At 40.3% G+C, this 17,938-nt stretch overlaps 1 non-coding gene across 1 annotated transcript; it reads right to left on the bottom strand.

Moving 5' to 3' along the window:
• On the bottom strand, positions 15,317 to 15,398 carry TRNAS-GCU. The gene has a single exon. It is a non-coding gene; the product is annotated as a tRNA-Ser (tRNA).

Here is a 17,938-nt window from a genome sequence, read left to right as displayed (position 1 = left end):
TAATTGTAAAAAAGTTAAATTAGAGAGAGAGAAAAAAAGAAAACTTTGTTTCTTGTCTTGGACTAAATGAATGAACTTACTTTTACTGAAATCTTTACATGAGTTTTTAAAATGAATCTTCAAAACAACCACTAAGGAGAATTTCATTTTCACTAAATTTACAGAAAGGAACGCTTAGGTAGACTGCAAATTCTCTGAGTTTTCCACACTGCTCCGCTGATTCTCACAGTAACAGCCAACACTGCACAACACCCTACAACATGCTTTCAGATACAAGACCACATTTAATCCTCACAATTACCCTCTGAGGTTTGATTACAACCACTATTTCACTAGATAAGAAATGGGGGCCAAGGGAAGTTAAGGAGGTTGCTTACGGTTAAATTATTTACCAGGACAGTCCTAGGAATCTACAGAAGCCCAAGGGAGAAGTCTGCTCACACCCAGGCAGGGCCAGATTCCCAGGAAGGCTGTCTCCAAAATGTCAGGAAGAGCAGCCCAGCAGCTGAATTTCAGCGTTACTGGCCGTGGGGCAGACATCTAGGGAATCGGAATCCAGAGTTAAGGGGTGGGAGGGGGAGGATAGGGAGCCCTGATAATGTATCTTTAATCCCTAGGCTCCCCAGGAATTTAGATGCACTCCAAGGCTTGGGAATCAGTGAACCATGGGAAAGCGAATTGGAAAACGTCACATTCTTCACTGGAAAATCAGTCAATTCAACGCCCCTTCACCGGCTGTCCATGAGGAAGGCTACAGAAAGTCTACAAATTTGTCCTCAACTTCCTTGTACCCAGATATTTCCCCAGACTTCAGGCATTTCCTGTCCTGAGTCCTCTATATTTTCATATATAGTTCTGATTTCTCACATACATTAGGAGATAGATGGATAGATAGGCATTAAGCTATTTTACAATTAGCTTCCCCCACCCCCATCACTTCCTTTAACGTTTTCATGTCATGTATCTCAGACATCTTTATGGGTCATGTTGGTCTAGCTCATTTAATGGCTGTGTAATTCACAGGGAAGACCCTTCGTCCCGCCAACCCTCTCCCGCGCAAGGTATTCCCAGCCCGGGAGACTGGTCGGCTCTAGGTCCCCGGGCACGACCACCCCTCGCTCCCCTCCATCCTCCCCGAGCCGAGGTTCACTTTTCACACCCCTTTCTCAGCCACACCCACTCCACCCAGGTTCTCGGGCCGTCTCTGCAGACCGGGAAAAGGCGAGGGGGTGGGGTGTCCCGGGTTGGGTGTTCCGCCCCAGCACTGGGAAGAGCGCTCCGGAACAGCAGCCCGGAGGAGAAGAAGGCAGCCCACCGCGGGGCCCACTGCGCACAGGCACTTCCGGTCGGTCTAGGATTCCGCGTCTCGTTTCCTACCTCCTGCGCCGGCCTCACCTGGAAAAGTGAAAGTGAAGTCGCTCAGTCGTGTCCGACTCTTAGCGACCCCATGGACTGTAGCCCACCAGGCTCCTCCGTCCATGGGATTTTGCAGGCAAGAATACTGGAGTGGGTTGCTATTTCCTTCTCCAGTTCAGTTCAGTTCAGTCGCTCAGTCGTGTCCGACTCTGCGACCCCATGAATCGCAGCAGCCAGGCCTCCCTGTCCATCACCAACTCCTAGAGTTCACTCAGACTCACGTCCATCGAGTCAGTGATACCATCCAGCCATCTCATCCTAGGTCGCCCCCTTCTCCTCCTGCCCCTAATCCCTCCCAGCATCAGAGTCTTTTCCAATGAGTCAACTCTTCCCATGAGGTGGCCAAAGTACTGGAGTTTCAGCTTTAGCATCATTCCTTCCAGAGAAATCCCAGGGCTGATCTCCTTCAGAATGGACTGGTTGGATCTCCTTACAGTCCAAGGGACTCTCAAGAGTCTTCTCCAACACCACTGTTCAAAAGCATCAATTCTTTGGCGCTCAGCCTTCTTCACAGTCCAACTCTCACATCCATACATGACCACAGGAAAAACCATAGCCTTGACTAGACGGACCTTAGTTGGCAAAGTAATGTCTCTGCTTTTGAATATACTATCTAGGTTGGTCATAACTTTTCTTCCAAGGAGTAAGTGTCTTTTAATTTCATGGCTGCAGTCGCCATCTGCAGTGATTTTGAAGCCCAAAAAAATAAAGTCTGACACTGTTTCCACTGTTTCCCCATCTATTTCCCATGAAGTGATGGGACCAGATGCCATGATCTTCGTTTTCTGAATGTTGAGCTTTAAGCCAACTCTTTCACTTTCCTCTTTCACTTCCTTCTCCAAGCAGCCCCCAATTTCCTGACCATCCATGTGGATATCAACGGTGAATCACATAATCAGAATTCCATACGTATGTGGACCCCAGTTAGGTTTTAAACTGAAAACAGAGAGGAAGCACAGACCATAATTATTGAACATGATTTAAAAAAAAATTAAAAAAAGTAATACACGAACTACGGTTTTTAAAAAACCTAAGACAATGCCAAAATTAAAGGGTGGGAATCCCCCCTGTCCCTCTTTAGCATGACTTCCTTGAGGTAAACAGGCAACTGCCATTAGCTTGGAATTTTCATATATAGTTTTGATTTCTCACATACATTAGGAGATAGATGGATAGATAGGCATTAAGCTATTTTACAATTAGCTTCCCCCACCCCCATCACTTCCTTTAACATTTTCATGTCATGTATCTCAGACATCTTTATGGGTCATGTTGGTCTACCTCATTTAATGGCTGTGTAACAGTACATCAAGCACCTGCCTCCCAATTTATTTGCCCAGACCCCTACATATTGATAGAGGTCTTCTTTCCTTCTTCCCGCCATCCCCACCCCCACCCCCAACAGTCGTCTGGATTTCTAGTAGTGTTGGGTTGCCAAAAAGTACTGGGTTCCGAACAAATTTTTTGGCCAATGCAATAAATACAAAATCAACCCCAAATCAGTTACATTACGTTTACTGGTACAAAGGAGTGTAATTATAAGTAGTTAGTCATTCATCAATTTTATTATGCCAACTAGAACGGCGGCATTTCATAGATTAAACTATGTTTTGTTTTAACAGGACCTCATTATTTATTTTATCACAGCAGCAAGAAAACATCTTCCATGCTAATGGAGGTTCCATGATGGGTTTTAACTCTAAAACTGCAGCTGTATAAATTTCTTTAGTTGGTTTCCTCAATGTTGCCACCTGAAGGCATTAAATAAACTCAGGTTTCATCCTTTACTTTAACTTCTTCCAAATATCCAATAACTGTGTAATCATTAAGAGCACCAGCATGAAGAAAATTTGCCCCAAATTCTGATCACTTTCTCCAATATACCTCACGTGAAAAGCCCTCAGTACAACTTTCCTAAAAACTATATAACGAGAATAAATGCTCACCTTCTCTTGGGCTTTAAATATATTATTCTCTTCCATTTTTTATGCCCATCTGCAACAAGTAAACACAGTTACCATATGCTTAAATATCTCATTGACAGTTGATTAGGCTCTGTAACTTGTTTGTGTGATTTTTAAGTAGATAAACTACAGGACTCAGGCCAATTCAACTTAGGGTCAAGTAAACAGCACGCTGGACTTCCTTATAGTTAAACAGCTAGGAGAAAGTCTGTCTCCTGCTTTTCTGTCTGGAGGAAGATTCCCCTGCAGCAGTACCTTGATGAGTGTCCTAGGACAGAAGGGATTATTTTTAACTTAGAATTGGAAATCTCTACTGAAAATATTTAAAATGCCACTCAGCTTAGGGACAAGAAGAAATGCTGATTACTCAGCTAGCAAAAACATTGAGGGTCATCTGAATCTGGAAACAGGCATATTTATGATACTGACTCAACTGTTGTTTTATCATAAGTTCAAAAAGAGGAAGAAGGAGAAGGAAGAGAAAATATTTGGAGGATTGGTAGCAAAGAAAGTAAGGAATTAGCTGGCAGCTGAATAGATTCAAGTGTAAAAATATTTGTGTCCCATATGAATCTTAACCCACCATGTGAGAGGTTTCAGTAAGAAGTGGGGAAGCTGATCTCCCCATGGATGTCACCAACTGCTTATTCAGCTACTTCAGGATTTGGTCAAGGAATTTTTGAACATGGTGACCTTGACTACCATGATGAAAGATGTTCATAGACTAAAAAAAAAGAGGCTTTCTTTCACTAAAGCTAATCCAGACATCACCACTGTTGAGCTGCAACCCCAAGATGGTGTAATATCCCAGTAGGAACAGCCAGTCACCTAGGGTCAAACTGATTACATTGGACTCTCTATGAATCTGCCAGCCAATGCAAGAGGCCCTGGAGGGGCAGGTTCAATCTCCGGGTGGGAAAGATCTCTGGGAGAAAGAAATAGCAACCCACTCCAGTATTCTTGCTGGGAAAATCCCAGAAAGAGGAGGAGCCTGGTGGGCCACAGTCCATGGGGTCTCAAAGAGTCGGACATGACTGAGTAACTGAGCGCATACTCTATGACAGAGAAAACAAAATTTTACTTCAAAGCACTGGACACTTGTGTTAGGTGTCTGTTGGTTTTCTATGCCATGTTTCTGTCAGTACTGACTTGATGAAAGCCCTATTCATGCTAGCCCCAAATTAGTTGGGTATTAACATGAAATGATTTTCCCCCAACCCCTATTTTTAATTGGGTATTTGTGAATCCTTTCTTGTCCTTTAATGATAGTTTGACAGATCCCGTAGCTTTCTGGCTAATTTTCTCTATTAAAGATCTCATCCAAATTTGTTCCTAATTTAAAATTGCATTATCTATTGAATAAATTATAGAGCCATGGTTTCAAAGTACAAAAAGTACAAAAGAGACTACATCGAGACATTCCCCTTTGATTTTTCTCTTCTGTTGAGCTTGACAATGATATCATTGTTCCACAGGAAAATGTTCTCGTTTATTAAAGATGAGAACTGAAGAACAAGGGTGGTATGTCATGATGTCCATAATTTACTATAAAATACTTCGGCAGAGAGAGAGTGTGTGAGAGAGAGCACAAATATGGCAAAATGAACACTTATAAATGTAGATGAGTATATGGTGTTCATTATATAATCACACATAGACCTTTGGGAGTAACTGTTTCAAAATACAGATTTTTAAAGACTATTTAAAAAAATTCCAGTTCAGTTCACCTTGAGATTTGCCTCAGATGAGTTTTACTGCCAAATTTATGGGGGAAAAAAGAGTTCAGAATTGTATGGATTTTAGAACTGTGGACGGAGAAGGCAATGGCAACCCACACCAGTGATCTTGTCTGGAAAATACCAGGGACAACGGCGGAGCCTGGTGGGGAGTCTATGGGGTCACACAGAGTCGGACATGACTGAAGCGACTTAGCAGCAACAACAGCAGTAGAACTGTGGATGAGAGATCCTGGATATGTACTGGAGTCTCTCTCTCATCTATTTAAATATTTTTAAATTTAAGAAATTTTTAATAAAAGTTTTCATCTTATTCTTACCTTTGGTCACTTAATTTCACTCCCTAGAAACAGCCAAAGCTCTTGATTTCTTTTGTAAGTTTTCGGGGATATTTTATACATGTAGAAGCAATTATTTATTTATAATTTAACTCCATTATTTTATACACATAGTAGGATATTATGCACACAGCTCCTCTGCTTGCTTAATTTTGGAGTTTTTCCCATAGCCATAGGCATAGATCTCTTTGTTTTTGACTGTTGTATAATATTCTATCATATAGATTTATTTAGCCAGTCCTCTATTGATGAGCAATTAGATTATTTCCAAATATTTTCTATTTATAAATAATACTGTACTAAATATTTTTATGTATATATCATCTTACACATATACGAGTATATCTGCAGGATACATTCCTAAAAGTAGAATTTCTGAGTCAAAGAATATTCATTTATTATAAACTATTAAATTGCCTTCAAAAGTAGTTGTGAAAATTTCAGCTCTCTATCTGAAAGTGATATCACCCCCAATCTTCATCAAACTTTTTGATTTTTGCCAATACACTAATCCCTTATGTTTTCTGTAATGCCAAGGAAGGCCTCCATTGTGCCAAGACTATAAAAGAAAATTCTCATGTGGTTTTTTCTAGGACTTTTGCAGCTTTATTTTTTCCCTATTTAAATTCTTGAACCACCTAGAAAATACTCAGTTGTAAAATATGAGATGTGGATTGTGCTCTTTTTTTTGTTTTTCAGATGTCTATCTACTCAGACATCAGTTTTCATCCCAATCCCAAAGAAGGGCAATGGAAAAGAATGTTCAAACTACTGCACAATTGCACTCATTTCACATGCTAGCAAAGTAATGCTCAAAATTCTCCAAGCCAGGCTTCAACATGAACTGTGAACTTCCAGATATTCAAGCAGAATTTAGAAAAGGCAGAGGAACCAGAGATCAAATTGCCAACATCCACTGGATCATCGAAAAAGCAAGAGAATTCCAGGAAAACATCTACTTCTGCTTTATTGATTATGCCAAGGCCTTTGACTGTGTAGATCAAACCAAACTGGCAAATTCTTAAAGAGGTGGGAATACCAGACCACTTTACCTGCTTCCTGAGAAATCTGTATGGAGGTCAAGAAGCAACAGTTGGAACTGGACATGGAACAACAGACTGGTTACAAATTGGGAAAGGAGTACATCAAGACTGTATACTGTCACCTCGCTCATTTAACATTGATGCAGAGTATATCATGTGAAATGCTGGGCTGGATGAACTACAAGCTGGAATCAAGATTGCTGGGAGAAATATTGATAACCTCAGATATGCAGATGATACCACTGTTATGGTAGAAAGTCAAGAGGAACTAAAGAGTCTCTTGAAAGTGAAAGAGAAGAGTGAAAAAGCTGACATAAAACCCAACATTCAGAAAATGAAAATCATGGCATCCGGTCCCATCGCTTCATGGCCAATAGATGGGGAAACAATGGAAATAGTGAGAAACTTTATTTTGGGGGGCTCCAAAATCACTGCAGATGGTGACTGCAGCCATGAAATTAAAAGATGCTTGCTCCTTGGAAGAAAAGCTATGACCAACCTAGACAACATATTAAAAAACAGAGACATTACTTTGCTGACAAAGGTCCATCTAATCAAAGCTACAGTTTTTCCAGTAGTCATGTATGGATATGAGAGTTGGACTATAAAGAAAGCTGAGCACTGAAGAACTGATGCTTTTGAACTGTGGTGTTGGAGATGATTCTTGAGAGTCCCTTGGACTGCAAGGAGATCCAACCAGTCCATCCTAAAGGAAATCAGTCCTGAATATTCATTGGAAGGATTGATGCTGAAGCTGAAACTCCAATATTTTGGCCACCTGATAGGAAGAACTGACTCACTGGAAAAGACCCTGGTGCTGGGAAAGACTGAAGGCAGGAGAAGAAGGGGATGGCAGAGGATGAGGTGGTTGGATGGTATCATGGAGTTGATAGACATGAGTTTGAGCAAGCTCCAGAGTTGGTGATGGACAGGGAAGCCTGGCATGCTGCAGTCCATGGGGTCACACAGTCAGACACAACTAAGTGACTGAACTGAACTGAACTACCCAGATGTCCCAGAACCATTTATTGAGTGATCTGTCTTTTCTCCACTGACTTGTAATACCATTTTTATCAAATTCTTAAATATTTGTGCTTACTTCTGGTTTCTCTATCCTGTTCATACTATAATGTTTTTTTCATTGAAGTTTGTTTTAAAACCCAAAAGGCTTGTTCGTCCTTGTTATTCTTTTCTGAATTTTCCTGGCTACTAATGCTTGTTTACTTTTCACACAAACTTTAGAAGGTATTTATCCAGTTTGAAAACACAATTCTATGTTAATATTTATTGGCTTTATATTAACACCTAGACTAATGATAGATGGAAGCTGACATTTTGTCTTGGGATCCCGGATGAGCCCCCAAGATGATAGCTTACGGTGAATGGTGCTGCTGGATTTGTGACCTTGGAAGAAGATTTAACTCTGGCGCCAAAGACAGTCTCTGTCACTCAGAGCTTTGAGTAGATTTTATTAAACCAACAGGGATAGAGAAAGCTTCCAACAATAGGCACTGGAAGGGGATAGGAGAGTACCCCCCTTGCCAGTTTTTGCAAGGTATCTTATACTCATTAGCAAGCTGTTGATCATAGATCAACCTCAAGGCTGACAGAGTTGCACCAGGTGCAGCTCTCTCCCAGAACATACCTATCTGCACAAGGGGACTCCTCTGTAGGTGAGAAACATGTATGTCTTGAAGGAAAACAGACTTCTAAACAAGATACATAGTTTCATTAATATAACTTAAGAAAAACTTTTCCATGGGTAAGATGTACTATTTTGTTGGGCAATTAGCAGCTCAAGGTGGAAAAAAAGTTACTTTCAGGCAGAACCCATTGTCCTTATAGCAACACAGAACTAAAGGCGCATGCTAAGTGGTTAAAGTGGGAGCAAAGGAATGCAGGGAAAAAAAGTGTGGCTGCTTGCCAGTTTGTCTCCTCCTGGGGCTTGGGGACCACAGCCCTCCCTAGCCGTTAACCCTTTCACTAACATGTAGAGAAAATTGATATGACTTTCTCTCCGTATCTGGCTTCAGTAAAGATTTAAAGTTTTCTTATTATTGACCTGGTATTTTCCTCTTAAATTTATTTCTCAACAAAACAAAAAGACAACCTACTGAATGAGAGAAAAGATTTGCATATGATGTGATTGATAACTGGTCAGTGCTCAAATACATAAGTAGCTCATTTAACTCAAAGCAAAACTAAAGATAACGAAAAACCCAACCTGATTAAAAGATGAGCAGGAGACCAGAAGAGACATTTTCCCAAAAAAGACAAACAGCTGGTCAACAGGCACCTGAAAAGATGCTCAACCTTGCTAACCATTAAGGAATTGTTTGTTAATGAAAACCACAATGAGATCTCTCACACCTGTCAGAATGGTTATCCTCAAAAAGTGTATAAATAACAAATGTTGGAGAAAATATAGAGGAAAGGAACCCTTTTCACAGTTGGTGGGAATGTAAATTGATGAAGCCACTATCAAAAACAATATGGAGGTGCTTCAAAAACTAAAAATAGAACTACCATGGTGGTGGTGGTTTAGTCACCAAGTCGTGTCTGACTGTTGTGACCCCATGGATTGCAGCCTGCCAGGCTTCTCTGTCCATGGGATTCTCCAGGCAAGAATATTGGAGTGGGTTGCCATTTCCTTCTACAAGAACTACCACATGATTCAGCAATTCCATTCCTAGATATATACCCAAACAAAATAAAAACCCCAATTCAAAAATATATATGCACACAAATGTTCATAGCAGCATTATTTATAATAGTCAAGATGTGGAAGCAGCCTAAGTGTCAGTTAACAGGTGAATGAATAAAGAAGATGTTGTGCATATATACAATGGAATATTATTTAGCCATAAAAAGAATGAAATTCTGCTATTTAAAAAATGTGGATGGACCTAGATGCTACTATGCTTAGTGAAATAAGTTAGACAGAGAAAGATAAATACTTTATATTATTAGTTATATATGGAACCTTAAAAAGAAAGCAAATGAATAAATATAACAAAATAGAAAAAATTTATTCCTGTTTTATCTCTTTTGTTGCTATTGAAAACAGATCTTTTCTTTCATTCTGTGTGTGTGAAGGCAATTGATTTCTCTTGTTTATTTTTATAAGTATATTTAGTTTTATAAACAAATCCTTAGATACATTCATATAATTTTAACTCTTTTCTAACTTATTTTTGTTAAATGCATTGTCTAGTTCCTGCAGAGCAATATAAAACAATAGTCATCAGAATGGACATTTTTCTAACATGTTGCTAACTTCAAAGAGAGGGCATAAGATGTTTCCTCTGAAAGCAGGATGGTGTTGATGTAAGTTAGATATGTTTATCATGGTTAAGTAAGGAAATATCTATTCTTTTATTTAAATGTTTAATCTATCAAAATGGATGTTAACATAATAAAATGCTTTTTCCATATCTACTAAATGTAGATGTTTCTTGTGAGATATGCTAATATGGTGAATTGTGTTTAAAAGTTTTAAAATTTAAAACAATTTTAATGCTCATCTCCATCTTGCCATAGAAAAATTTTTACTCCTCTAATGTGCTGCTGGATTCTGTCTACTCTGATTTTATTTAGGATTCAGCATAAATAAAAATATGTGGTTTTCTTTTTTAATTAATTGATTTTTGGTTGCATGGGTCTTATCTCTGCTCAGTAGTTGAGGTCCATGGAGTCTTTGCTCTTTGGCATGTGGAATCTTTCCAAGACTGTGTCCCCACATTGGCAGGTGGATTCTTATCCACTGCACCACCAGGGAAGAACTAGGTGGGTTTTCTTATTGGTAATAAATTTTACTTTAAAGATCATTATTTGTTCCCCATTCCCATCCAAGATCGAACAGTCTCTTCTATTTCTTTATTCTAACAGTTTTAAATGCATTAGAATTATCTGTTCTGTAATCAGTTTATTAAAATTCATCTGTGAAACTTATGTCTGATACTTTTTCAGGGTAGTTTGTTGACAGCTTTATGTCTTCAATTGTAACTGGTCTCTTCGCATTTTTAAATTTCTTTTAGAGTCATTTCCGTATATTTTCTAGAAATACACATATCCAGGTTCTTAAAATTACTCTGCATAGCGTTGATTAGGTTAGTATCTTTTAGTTTTACCTGAATTTGAAATTATGAACATTCCTTCCATACTGGACTTTGCCCTGCGACCAAGAGAGTTGCAGGAACTCTCCCCAAAGAGAACGCGAACCTCTGGACTGAATGAAACTGGAGCGGAAGGGGCAACGCATCTCCTCTAGACTCACACCGTTTCAACGCACGCGCCATTCTAGCCAGGTTATTTGAAGGTTCGTGGGAGCTGGAGATGCAAGAGAATGAAGAACTCAAAGAACTGGAGCAAACAAGGGGGACTGAGAGAGCAGAAGGCGCAGGTCAGGGGATTCCTCCAAGGCAGTGGGAGCGCAGAAACCGCAGCGAAGGCTGCCTGTCCATTTCACTTAAACATCATCGCAAACACCACCTGATAACTGTCCTACTATGTAACGGTTAGCTTTCTGGGCTTTGAATCTGACGATCGGAGTTCATATCCTTCATATATCTCGAAGCGACCTTTGGATCCAGTTTAGCTTTGCCTCTCGGGTAAGTGACTAGGAGGAGCTCGTTTCTGCCTCCCCAACCCCGCTTTATTTTTTCTCCCCCTTTTTGAGTAACACCCCTTTCCGACGTAACTATACATTTAGCTTCAAGGAAAGAGTTATATTTCAAAGGGAAGGAGTTCTCAAGTCATCATTTAATGGCTCTTTATGTGATTCCCAAGTGGCCCAAGCGCTGGAGAAGTCAGAAACGGGCGTTTTCTCTTGAAAGTTTACAGACTCCTGGGGAGCCGGTGGAATGGGAGGGAGAGTGAGATTTCCTGAGATGAAGACGCTCTCTGTCCTCAGAATCGTCAAGAACCCTCCTCGCTGCCCGCCGTGCCCCGAAGGCTGCTCACGGATGTGCAACCATTTTCTAGGTTTTCCACGCTTGTATACAAAAAATTGCTCATTCTCTATCTAAAATTCACATATAGCTGGGCGTTGTTTCATCTAGCACCCTACCGCCGACCTCCAGCGGTGGCTGGGGGGGTGGGGGTGGGGAGGCGCTTTCTTCGCCGAGGGGCATCTGCGGGAAGCGACTTCTGTGTTCGCTGGGATAATTCTCTAGAGGTGGCCTTCTGTTCTGCTTTTCTTACCGACTCCCACCCCAACCCTAGCCTGGAAAGGCTTCAAAGTAGCAGCAGGCAGAGAAGGGCGGGAGCGCAAGTTCATCCGCCTCTGCGGGCCTTCTTCTGTGCCTCCTCTCTTAGGCGCGTTGGACTGGAGTTAAAAGAAGGAAATCTCGGCCTGCTTCCTCTCCGGTCTCCTGAAAGTCCACAGCCAAAGCAACCTCCTCTGAAAGAGTAAAAGCCTGTCTAGATGGAAAGGAAGAAAACCTACTCCAATTGAAAAAGAACAACAAAAAAGGCGGGGACGGCTGCTGTTATCAGGCTGGGAGGAAAGATACAGGTAATGCCAGCTGAAGTAAACAGGAATCAATGTTTTCCCCAAGATCAAGCAGCAACTTTAAAAAGCCACCATGGTCCGCTCTTTGAATGATTACTGCCTTCTTACGATGTCCCAGACCCATTCGGCTGCGTCCCATCTATTACTGGAATACCTAAAACCACCCTCTTTTCAAGACTATACCTAATCCCCAGTTAATCTGCGCTTCTTCAAGAAGGTTGATACCTCCTCAGAAATAGCTATCAACCCAGACCCGCTTCTCGTTCCCCTTAGAGCCTCTTTAGAGTCATCTAAAGTAACTAGGTTCTTAATAAAGGAGGTTTTCTCTCACTTCTCTTGTTGAGCTCTGTTTCCCGGAGTATCCTGTTGCTGTATTAATTCATTACACTGATTTTGTCAGGTTTGTTCCTGGTGGTCTTTGGCCGATGTCTTTAACACCACCTTAGACTGCTCTGTGAGTCCTAGCTGTGTGGGTAGAGGAGGGCTTAGAACAATTAATCCTGGCAGAGCAGGGAAAAAATCAGGATAGACACTCATGTTGATGCTGGAATGACAGGAGAAATGTGGGTCTTGGGGAAAAAAGATTTTACCAAGATGGACAGCAACTAGGATAACCATGTTTTAAAACAAAACAAAACAGAATAAAACTAGAGTTTCAAACTTTAGCATTTATCAGGATTACCCTAGAGTTTGTTCAAGCACAAATTGTTGGGCCCCAGTCCTGGAGTTTGTATTTCTAACAAGTTTCCAGGTGGCAATGATGCTGGTGTTGCTTGGGAGAAACATACTTTTGAGAACTGCTGAACTAGAGTAATCTCTTGGATTGCATAGGAGCTGATCCAGTGATCCAACATGAGACCTCTGATTTAGACATTAAAAATTTTCATTCTAATAAAAAAAAATCAAATGAGTTCCACCCTAAAACCACAGAAGGCTCAATTTCACCAGTCCCTAAAATCCATTAAATCTTTAATCAGTCCAATTTATAAACTGCCATTGGATATCCAGAAAATCTGTAATAAACAAAAGCCACCAAGCTTATGAGCAATCAGGACTCCTATTTCCGTCTCACTGCGGTGCTTGTGCTTCCATTTAGATGATCTGTGACAATGCTAGTTGAAATAAAAATTCCTCTTATAGGGCTGCAGGAGCAGATGTGGTCTGGTCTCCTTTCTACTTATCTGGTTGGGGGGCTTCCCAGGTGTGGCTAGTGGTAAAGAACCTGCTTCCCAATGCAGGAAATGTAAGAGATGTTTTCCCCACACCCATGTCTGCAAGATCCCCTGGAGGAGGGCATGGCAACCCACTCCAGTATTCTTGCCTTGAAAATCCCATGGATAGAGGAGCCTGACAGGCTACAGTGCATAGGGTCACACAGAGTCAGACATAACTGAAGTGACTCAGCAGGCACACATGCATAAATTAATATAATCCCTATGGAGGAAATTGGATAATATCTTACAAATGACTACACCCTAGAACACAGCTTATCTCCTAGACATTTATATTATAGTTATAGATACACATGCAAAATGGCATATATATTTATATGCAGATATATTTAACTAGCCACTTGGTGGCTCAGAGGTTAAAGCATCTGCCTCCAATGCAGGAGACCGGGGTTCGATCCCTGGGTTGGGAAGATCCCCTGGAGAAGGAAATGGCAACCCACTCCAGTATTCTTGCCTGGAGAATCCCATGGACGGAGGAGCCTTGTAGGCTACAGTCCACAGGGTCGCAAAGAGTCAGACATGACTGAGCGACTTCACTTTCACTTTACCTTTTTAAATAAGTAGCATTATATACATTGTCTTGCACTATGCTCTTTTTCATTGAATATTATATTTTGGATACATGCATCCATATGTTCAAAGCAGCACTATTCACAATAGCCAAGACATGGAAACAACCTAAATGTCCATCAACAGATGAATTGCTAAAGAAGATGTGGTACATATATGCTATGGAATACTACTCAGCCATAAAAAGAATAAAATAATGCCATTGGACCAACATAGATGGAACTAGAGATTATCATAAGTGAAGTGAGTCAGAAAGAGAAAGACAAATGCTATATGACATCATTTACATGTGGACTCTAAAATATGATACAAATGAATTCATTTACAAAATAGAAATGGACTCAAAGACATACAGAACAGACTTGTGGTTGCCAAGGGAAGGGGATTGGGAGTTTGGGGTTAGCAGAGGCAAACTATTATATATAGAATGGTTAACAACAAGGTCCTACTGTACAGCACAGGGAACTATATTATGATACACTATAATGAAAAGAATATATGAATAAAAAGAATATATATGTAAATGTATCATTTTGCTGTACAGTAGAAATTAATACAACATTGTAAATTAACTATACTTCAATAAAAGTGTATCTTAGAGAGCTTAATGCCATATATGCATACTGTGTTTCTGGAATGACACATTGGGGCCAATAATGTCCTACTGGTGGGAAGGGTAATTGGTGACAAAATTTGCTATACAGATTTTATAGTTTTTGAATCATATGAACATAGTACTTACTCCAAAATGGCAATAATAAAAAAATACATTATATTTTTTCCTCCCAAAGTCTGTCAAGATGGAAGTCACAGGTAGAAACTGCATGTTACTTTGTGGGGGAGTGCATCACAGGGCATGCGGGGATCTTGGTGCTTTGATCAGGGATCAAACCTGTGCCCTCTGCAGAAGTGAATAGTCTTAACTGCTGGGCCAACAGGGAAGTCCCAGATTTTTATTACCTTTTCTCAGGGAGAAATACTCAGCTTTAACTGAAAATATTGTAGTGTGTATTTTTTAGTTTTGTCATATCTCTAAGAGATACATATTCTTCCTTGTCAATGATAGGGATCCTTAGAAATGGTTGCTTTTAAAGTTAAAAGATAATAGACAAAAATTCCCTAAAGATAAAATTAACCTGATAATGCCTTAAATAACCCAAAATTTCGTGTACAATTCTCTATAAACAATTTTATATGCTCCTCTAAATTTATTTGGCAATGCTTTTCTATGATCTTCAATTAATTCTTCAGTGATGTTCTCAGTGGAAAATCTCTGCTAAGCAAAACTTGCCGTGAAAATTTCAAGGGAGAATGGGAGAATGAAACACTAATCAAATGTATTATTTAACAAAATTAACAGCCATGACAAAATGCTACTAAGGAAGTCGGGAATGGGGGTGGGGGTGGGGGGGTGGCGGGGGAGGGGTGTGGAATAGAAGGAATTAATTCACGTCACTCATTTACCTCGCCAAAACTAGTAACCACCCCTCACAAACTCAGCTAGTCGACGAGGATGGGATTCGAACCCACGCGTGCAGAGCACAATGGATTAGCAGTCCATCGCCTTAACCACTCGGCCACCTCGTCGCACGTAAATTTTATTTCTTCAACACCTTTTGGCAGGCGTTTTATAGTAATGCATCTAATCGTTCTTTTCCCGGCTTAATAGTCACAACCACAGTGTGAGTTAGGTGTCTTAAAGTAAATTTCACAACGGACAGTAATTGACAGCGCTCGGAGTGAAGTTACTTGGCAAATAGCTGATAACAGGTGGAACCACGCATAAAACACGTTATTGGACACAGGCCAACACTGTCTTGCCAGCTCAGCTCTGCGTCCCCGGGAAACACTCACCCGACTTCTAGAAGGTCCCTCGACCGCTGCATTTCGCAATGAAGGGACCGATTTCCCCACCTCTTGATCAGAACTCCCAGGATTCTCGTTTTCTACGTGGTACCAGAATCCCGATTCCTTTTTATTTACTTTTGTGATATGCTCGCCAGCCAGGAGATGCCCTCATTTGTCTTTTGTTTTCCTCTCTTGGCACTGAGCAGTCGGAAGAATCAGCAACGCAGGAGAACGTGTTTTAGAAAAAAAGGAGAAAAGAGCGAGAGTCAAAATGGGAACTTGTTTGCATCGTAGCACAAGATTGGTTTAGCTTGACTCCTATCAACCAACGGTGGGGTGGGTAAATAATCCCAGATGCGGGAGTCAAAGTGCAGGTCCTGGCTGTGGCTCTTTCCTAAACTTCACTGTGCAGGCCGGATTGAGTAACCTCTAACGTCCCTTCTGGCTCTGGCAACCTCTGGGATAAAATGACCATCATGAAACCTTTTCCACTCAGAAGAGTTTGTGTACTTTGAAAGGTGGCTTAACGGTGAAGAATCCGCCCGCAATGCGGGAGATGCAGGTTCGATTCCTAGGTCAAGATGCCCTGGAGAACGAAACGGCAAATTCACTCCTGCCTGAGAAATCACACCGATAGAGGGACGTGGCAGGCTACAAGCCTTGGGGTCTCAAAAGTCGGACACTATACAACGAAAAACAAAAGTGTAGTGCAGAAGTTTGAAGGTTGAAATGTTCTTTTCTACCAAAAATGTTGGTCCCTTTTCCCTCTCTATGAAATCTCTTAGCTTAGCCCTTAACTTTGTTGGGAGGAACTCCTCTCTCAACTGATTCACCGAATTTCCAAATACCTTTGATCGGCACGAAACCTTTAGAAGTACTTCATCTAAAATACCAAATAAAACCATCTTATTTGTTCCTTTGAGTGGGGCGAGTAAATTGTTACCCTTTGCATCATAGGCTACCGCTCACATCTACCTTTCAGAGACTCAAAGGCAACCTCATTTCACACCAGTGACTTCAGAACTATTCCTAGTGGAAGCTCGCGGGTGGGGGTGGGGGTGGGGGTGGATTTCTGCTGTTAACTGAGAGTTTCCCTGAAATTTAACTTATACCACTCTCCCTACAGCAAGAGGTCTAGGAACGTATTTGTTTTGGTCTTATTACACCAATGTCAGTGTAAGTAAACAATAACTATTGTTAATAAATTTAATACCAAATCTAAGCATTAGAATTAAGGTACCTAGAAAGCATATTTTCAATTAATTAAAACTTTTGGGTTGATAATCTTAGTTTTTTTTAACCATAAAGTTATGGTGAGTATTAAATTAGTGAAACATCAAATTAGTTAACATTAAATTAGTTAACATTAGTGAAATGCTTAGAAATTTGTCTTACAAATAGTGATTGCTGCGTAAATCATTTGATATTATGGTAGTTGTAATACTAGCAAAATAAATAATTAATTACATTAAATTGTATTCAAGTAGAAAATAAAATCCAGTGGGGGGAAAACGCCAAAAAACATTCATGATGGAATTTCTTGGCAGTCCAGTGGAGAAAACAAAATGATTATTGTAAGAAAATTAACACATTGATAAAAATAAGATGGGATGAAGCAAAAAACAAAAAAACAAAAAAACTGAAGAAACCATCTTCCTCCTACTAGACATGTCCATAAATAAATAAGCAGGGCATATATTTTAAAATTCTATCTCCTTTATGTATTGAAGTCTTGATGGGTAAAATTATATTATGTCTGGATTTTCTTTAAAACACAGGAGGAGAAAGGTTGGGAAATACATATATGTATGTACATATACATGTATACTTAGAGAGAGAGATTGGCAAAAATGTTAATTTTTACAGTCGGGTGATGAACACATTAGACTATGTTATATTATTTTCTTTGTGTTTTTAAATGTCCATAATAAAAGTTATAATATATTTAACTTCACTTTATTGAATAAGCAAGGAAGAATTAATGCAACAGTCAGGGAGTCAGAGTCAGTTCAGTCGCGCAGTCGTGTCCGACTCTTTGTGACCCAATGGACTGCAGCATGCCAGGCTTCCCTGTCCATCACCAACTCCCGGGGCTTGCTCAAGCTCATGTCCATCAAGCTGGTGATGCCATTCAACCATGCCATCAGGGATGACCACGCCATCCAACGGTCAGGGAGCGTATAAGTAAATAAACAAAGACACATATAACTGTATTGACAAGAAAAGCTGAGGTAGGGGTTAATACCCTATTTGTAGGAAATTCCTTATCCACAACTTAA

Source organism: Capra hircus, chromosome 23 (genome assembly GCF_001704415.2).
Source record: "Capra hircus breed San Clemente chromosome 23, ASM170441v1, whole genome shotgun sequence".
Taxonomy (NCBI): Eukaryota; Metazoa; Chordata; class Mammalia; order Artiodactyla; family Bovidae; genus Capra; species Capra hircus.
The sequence above is the reverse complement of the archived record's forward strand: the minus strand, read 5'-3'. Positions and strand labels throughout refer to the sequence as shown.